Consider the following 7,964-nt stretch of genomic DNA (forward strand, 5'->3'; position numbering starts at 1 on the left):
TCAAGCTTTACTGTACCTCATTAATAAGCTGCAACTTACAATAAGATTGGCAAGGTGGATGCTTCTTTTGCAAGAGTTTGAGTATAAAACATTGCATACACTGGGAAAGATCATGTAGTTGTGCTGATTTCTTGAGTAGGATTGAGTCAACAAATACTACACAAGGGGTAAATGATCAATTGCCCGATGGAGACCTATTCAATGTTCTTTCTATGACCAAATGTTGAATTATCCACTTGGTGGAGTAATGCCTACAGAATTGTTGAGAGGTCACTATTGAAGGTTAGCATTGCAAAGCCGATACTTTCACATTATTACAGGAGTGCTTTATAGGAGAGGTATTGAGAATGTCTTGAGAAGATGTGTAACTGTGGAAGAACAACCCATTGTATTGTATGAGGCACATGTGAGACTGACAAGAGGTCATTTCTCTAGTGAGATTATGAGCAAGAAGATTCTTCAAGCTGGTTTATGGTGGCCAACGGTGCTTAAGGATGCTCATCAATATGTAAATGATTGATTATTTGTATGAGAAAAGATCAAGCTCAACCCAAAGACAAAATGCAAGATCATCCAATGTTGCCTCTGGAGCCTTTAAAAAAATGGGGTATTGATTTTGTGGGACCCATTAAACCAACATCCCATCAAACTAAAAGTCAGTATATTTTGGTGTGTATGGATTATACTAAGTGGGTTGAGGCTAAAGCTTGTGGGATAATAAGGCAACAAGTGTAGCACAATTTCTATATTCCAATGTAATGACTTGGTTTGGCTGTCTTATGGAGTTGGTAAGTGACCATGGTAAGTATTTCTTGAATGAAGTGATTAATGAGTTGAATTCTAAACATATGATTTTGCATAAAAAATTTACACCTTACCACCCTCAAGCAAATGGGCAGGTCAAGAGCTCTAACAAGATCTTGTTGCACATTCTTAAAATATAGTTTTTACTAATAATTGTAAGGTTTGGGACACTAAATTAGATTTGGCACTATGGTCTTTCCACATAGCATATAAGGTATCAATGGGTTTAACTCCATTTAAGTTAGTTTATGGACTTGAAGTAGTGGTCCCAATAAGGCAACAAGTGTAGCACAGTTTCTATATTCCAATGTAATGACTTGGTTTGGTTGTCTTATGGAGTTGGTAAGTGACAATGGTAAGTATTTCCTAAATGAAGTGATTAATGAGTTGAATTCTAAAAATGTGATTTTGCATAAAAAATCAACACCTTACCACCCTCAAGCAAATGGGCAGGTCAAGAGCTCTAACAAGATCTTGTTGCACATTCTTAAAATATAATTTTATTAATAATCGTAAGGATTGGGACACTAAATTAGATTTGACACTATGGTCTTTCCACATAGCATATAAGGTGTCAATGGGTTTAACTCCATTTAAGTTAGTTTACGGACTTGAAGTAGTGGTCCCAATGGAATTCAAAGTTCCTAGCCTAAGAGTGGTAGTAAGTCATAGGTTATCTCTGGAAGATTCAGTACATGATAGGTTACAATAGTTAATGCAACTTGAAGAGGATTGGATTATAGCTCATTACCTTTCAACGATGGTACAATTGAGAAGACAAGCATGGGTCAATTGGCACATTAAGAAGAAGATATTTAAGGAAGGAGATCTTGTCATGGTATATAATTTGAAGCTAGGAAAGCACCCAAGAAAGTTGAAGCTACGGTATATAGGTCCATATGAAGCGGTTAAGGATGTGGGCCAAGGAACTTTTGTTTTCTCTACACTGTAGGGTGAGATAATTAAGCCGACAATTAATGGATTCAAATTGCCAAGATTAGTACAACCGGATTATGATGACTTATCTCAAGGAGCACAAGGAAAGCTGGTAGTTGCAATCAATTTGGTTTAGCCTTGCAGCTTTGCTTAATACACCAAGCTATGATTTTTTGCTTGATATGACAATCTGTGATTTTTTTATTCTTATGGTTGTTTGTAGGTTTGCATGGATTGATTCTCTAAATATAGTACCATGAGTACCACTTTGTTACTGTGAAATAGTGGCTCATTTTATTATCTTGCCAATTATTTTTGGGTCTTAAGTGGAAGTTACTCAAGCCTTGACTTTATTGTATGAGGTGTGGGATATTTTGGAATTGTTCACAGTTCTGTTGTTGCAAGCCTTATGGGACTTCATGAAGTGTTAACATTATTTACAACTAAGGCTTGGTCATGAAAACTTAGGTGTTGGTGAATATATTTTTAAAGGTTTTTTACAACCTATCATGACATGGGAGAATATTGTCATGGCATTGATTGTGTATTTTTCGAAAGGAATTTTGACCCTTGGTTGTGAGTTTGTGGATGATGGGACATTCAAGCAACCGATTTTGATTGAAGCTATTTTACTACTGGAACTGTATGACATCATGAAATGTCAGTTGGATGAAGGCCAACTGAAAGGTGACAAGACAAGTGTCAAATTCATTGAGAGTACTTTGTGTAATCAGTATATAGCACACTCCCTCTTTTTTGGGAGTTTCATACAATGTGGATAGGGAAAAGGGGGAAAAAGAGAAATGATGTCTAGGAGGGTATGATGCTTTGTGCATTCATTTGGCGAAGGCAACGAGCAACTAGTAGTGCCATATCTCGCTTCATCGTCTTTATCCTTCTTCTTATTCTCAATCTCTTTTGTAACCAAATTCTCAGCAGGTTGTTGCTAACGTAAACATGGTGAAAACTAGGGGAAAGAAGGCATAGAAATTGCACATGAAGAGGAAGCAACATCAACTAAAAGAAGCACATGATGAAGAGGAGGAATGGAGTGATAGCCCTCCTGAGATTACTCCTTCTAGGGGAAAGGACATGACCCCGAAACCATTATCAGTCATGTCCAATGATGAAAGTCAGTTGACAACACCCTTGATAGATTGTAATATTTGTGTGGATACATCAGAGCCTAGCACTAGAGACTGGCTAACGCAAATTGGCTTATTGTCTTTTGCTGAATTACCATGGGAAAAATGGAGTAATAACGTGCATGCTAAGCACTACTTGTTATACTTCAAGAGAGTGGTAAAATTGGGGGGAAGTTGGAGATTATACCCTCTTTTTTGTTTCAAGTTTTTCCTCTTGATCTTAATGACCATCCTAAACATTGGCGACACACGGATGAGAAGATGTAGCAGGAGTTTGGGAATGCTATCAGTGCAAGGAATTAGTATGTTCTTAGGCATGTCGATCCTAAGAGAAGGTATTTCATCAAGTGGTTTATGGAATGGTTTCTTCTCTTTATCAAGACAAACACAATCACTGAGGATATGTTTGGAATCCTTCCGTATGCCAAAAATGTAGCTATTCCTAATTGGGCGAGTACTCTTCATGACAAGCTTATGTAGGAAGTACATGTGCCCAACCATTGTTAGGAAACAACAGTAGAAGAGCCGAATTGGATCGATGTTAGTAGCTTTATATGTGCATTTATATAGGTGGTATATCCAGCTATCCATCCATCTTTATGGGATTCATAAAAGGGTGACAGGATTGATGCATTCAAGAAGCAAAAGTTGGTGGATGGTATCCTTGTGGATATCTATGAGACAAGGATTTGAGTCACTCTAATGTTTTATTGGATGGTGAAAATGATTAAGGCAACAAACCAATTGTTCCATTGACTATGGGCTATTCTTTACATGGTGTATTACATGCTAATGCTATGCCTAAGTGTTTTTCCGAATGAGGATGCTAAGCATGATGTGGCTCATGATGATGTTGTCATAACAGGTATGCAAAAGAAAGTTAGATTCTTTAAGGTCAAGATGGAGACTATGTCCAAGCAATTGGATTGCATGCGATAGGGAGATGCTACGTCTCATGACAGAAAATCATTGGCAGTAGGTTATGTTCCGCATAACCTTGAGGAGGCATGTTCACTTATATCTAGATTGCATAGGTTTCTCATGGATATGAATGCATGTGGTGCTATCAAATTGGATGTTGTTCAATCATTACAGGAGCAATTGTCTTGTATGTGTAATGTAGGAATTTTAAGGCTTGCTAGGGTTAGATTAGGGTTACCTATAAATAGGGGAGCAGCCTCTAAATTTGGGGCATGCTATTTTGGAACAAGAAGTTTGGTTCATTTCATAGTTAATGACAGTTCTGGCTATGGTTTCTTGCTAATTTCTTGTCCATTTCCTGTCAATTTCATGTTCATATGCTAGAATTAGGCTAAATCGGTTTAGATTAAGAATCCTTTATTACATTGGTATCAGAGCTTTGCAGAGGACTACAGCTTTCCAGAGGACTTGGTGTTGGTACTTATGCATTTAATGCAAGTCATTTGATGCCTAAGTGACCCTATCAAATGCCTATTATACCGATCTAAGCTTTGGAGTTGGTATGAAGTCAATTTTTGGTCAAACAATGCATAAATAGGGTAAAATAGGGTGTTGTCCACTGTGGACAGGATTAAAGAATCATTTCTAGAATGGGGTATTGGTACACCAAAATTAAAACAATGATTCCGAATTGAAGCTAAACATCGTGGGCTTCGATTAGAGCTATCAAACACCTCAATCGGATCCATATTACTCAAGTTATGGCCAAAACAGTGCATAGTGGTAACTGGGATAGCATGGTTACAATGGATAGTTTGGTCAAAGATGTCAAGGAAATTAAGATAAAAGTGAAGAGCTTGTGTCTCTTGTTGATAGGTGCATGGAACAAGCACCTAGAGTTCAGCAAAATGTTTATGCATATGGTATTTCTCATGAAAAAGAGAATGGCACTGATGTATATGGGAGTGTTTCCTATGATACTTCAATCTATGGATATGATGGCTATGGACCTTATGCTTCTTCTTCTTAAAATGGAAAGAGTTTTATGAGTTCTTTTGGACATTACGGATGTCATGTTTCATGCCAAGATGATCAAAGTCATCCTCTTCCAAATGGATTTGAGTATCAACAAAATGGTTATGTCTATGATAGATTTGTTCATGAGAACCATGTATGCAGTCCTCCTTGTCAAGCCAATGGTTATTGTGGTTCTTTTGAGAATAGACATGATGCTTATATGGACTCTTATGCTTATGATCATCAACATGATGCATATGAGCAGCAGCAAGGTTATTTTGGTGGGTCTTATTTGCATGATCAATATGCTTTTTCTTTGAAACCTCATCCAAATGACCTTGGGCAGCACACTTATAACCATACCTATGAGAATGCCTATGCTTATGGGCAGCATAGCAATGTCAAATGCAGTTGTCATGAATGCTTTCAAGAGCAATCTTATGGGAATGAGCATCATACATCTTATTTTCGGCCACATTTAGTTGACCATGGACAGCATGAACCAAGTAATGCAGGAAATCATTATGATCAGCCTATGGTAACTAATGCAAGATTGTATACCATGTAAACTGAAGGAGGTTACATCATAGATGAAAATGAGGAAGCTAATGAAGAAGACAACACTCAAGAAGAGGATGACAATGAAGAAGATGTGGAAGAGGACCAAGCTGAAGAATAAAAAGACCAAGAGTATGAATTTCAGCATGAAGATAGCCAAGAAGATGAAGATCAAAGTGAAGAAGAGTGTGTAATAGACAATGAAGAGCATGAGGATGCAGAGATATATTAAACTGACAAAAGTGAATACCTAGCAGTCTTCAGCTACAAAATAAATAAATTGGTTAGAACTCAATCCTAACCTTAATTTATTACGAGTGCGCACTCTAAACTCATAAATGTCCATTAATTTAAATATGTATTTTGCGAAATCACCCGCTATGGAATCACCCACTTGCACATTAAATTAAAAAGACGCCCAAAAATGACAGGCATCCCCATCGACTTTTCGCACAAGGAATCCTCATTGTGTATGAGCCCTAGCAACAAATATAAATTTACGGAATCCACCGCAAAACCTCACGGAATCCACCGTGAAATATGCTCCTGGCATTATACCCCCGGGGTGGGATAGCAATTGCCCTCAATTGCTATTAGCTCAATGTGGAGCCAACAATGAGGGGTGAGCACTTAGGTCTCGAGCGTGCATCCATTAGGCCTCTTCAACAGGATGATTTTTAAACTTAACCAAATATTTAGAATATCTACGACCAATTCTAGTGGTCATAAAGTCAGTATCTAGAATAGTTTCAAGTTCAAGGATTTCAGTTTCTTCATCTAATAAAGGAGGGTTTTCATAGACAATGTGGACAGGTAATTGGCCTCTAAAAGGTCGTAATAAACTAATATGAAAAGTGTTATGGATTTTCCAATGTTGTGGTAATTCTAATTTAAATGCATTTCATTGATTTTGTGAATGATCTTGAAAGGTCCATAAAATCTAGGAGCTAACTTTACAACAGGGTGTTTGTCAACACTTTGTAATCTTCTCTTTTCAATGCGTAACCAAATATAATCATCAACTTTGAAACTCATAGATTTTCTTTTCTTGTTAGCTTGTTTTGTGTATGATTGCTGGGCTTTTGCAATCATATATTTAACTTCATCAAAAATAGTAGCATGCATGTTAGCAATATCATCAGCAACTTGAACTTTGTTTGACAATGATGTAACAGGTGTAAGCAATCTATATCCATAAATAATTTCAAATGGTACTTTGTGTGTAGTTGTATGTGGTGTGTTATTGGATGCAAACTGAAGTAAATGTAAATGTATATCCCATGTTTGTGGTTTTGAAATTGTGTATGCACGCAAAAGATCTAAATTTGTATTGTTAGTAGCTTCCATTTGCCCATTTGTTTCAGGATGAAATGTAGATGAAAAATCAATCTTTGTTCCTAAATTAGCAAATAAAGTAATCCAAAAATTATTGCATAATCTAGAATCACAGTCAGAAATAATAACTTTTGGCAAACCGTGATTAGTGAAAACAATTTTCAAAAACAATTGAGCAGCTTGAGATGAAGTTAACGTTTTCTTGCATTGAATGAAATATTCTTGTTTGCTAAACCTATCGACAATAGTCCAAATCATATCATGATTAGCTTTAGTATTAAGCAAACCAGTGATAAAATCCATTGAAATCTGTTCCCATGGTCGTTCTGAAATTGGTAAAGGCATTAATAAACCATATTATTTACCATGGTGTCGTTTAACTCTTTGACAAATTAAACATTCAAATACAAAGTTAGATACATCAGATTCCATGTGTGACCAATAAAAATCTTCAATCAGTGTATGCAAAGTAGAAATAATTCCTTTATTGCCTTGATATGGGGGACAATGAATTTCATGCAAAACAAATGATCGAAATGGAACAGTTACACATAATAATTTTTCATAGAACATAAATCCATCAGCGTAAGACAATGAATCAATTGGAATCTAGTTATTTGCAACTAATTTATTCCAATCAGCTTGAAAACTAGAGTCTTAGTCATAGGTATCTTTCATAAGGAGAAGAGAATCAAAAGATATCACAGAGATATTATGAATAGTCGGTCTTCTACTTAAAGCATCGACAACAAAATTCTCTTTTATGGGTTGATATTGTATGAGTGGATGAAAACTTTGAATAAAAGCAGCCCATTTAATGTGTCAGTCAGATATTTGTGGTTGACTAAGGAGATGTTTAATACTTTGTTGGTCAGTTTTGATCATAAATTCAGATCCCATTAAATAGTATTTCCATTGACGTAAAGCTTGTACTACAACTAGTAATTCCTTATTATAGGTAGAATACTTAAGTTCAGAGAGTTTAAGTTTGTAGCTAGAGTAGGCTATGGGATGGGAATCTTGCATAAGGACTGCTCCTATTCTAGATCCACTAGCCTCAGTGACTACTAGGAAAAATGGTCTATTGAAGTCAGGTAATTGCAATACAGGAGCATGAGTTAAAGCATGTTTTAGTAAATCAAAGGACTTTTGTTGATTGTCAGACCAATGATACACAATGCCTTTCTTTAATAATTCTATCAAAGGTAATGCAAGCAATGAAAAATTTCTCACAAATTTTTTTGTAAA

Source organism: Lygodium microphyllum, chromosome 26, assembly GCF_053477565.2.
Source record: "Lygodium microphyllum isolate KBCC chromosome 26, Lygodium_microphyllum_v1.1.10, whole genome shotgun sequence".
Lineage (NCBI taxonomy): Eukaryota > Viridiplantae > Streptophyta > Polypodiopsida > Schizaeales > Lygodiaceae > Lygodium > Lygodium microphyllum.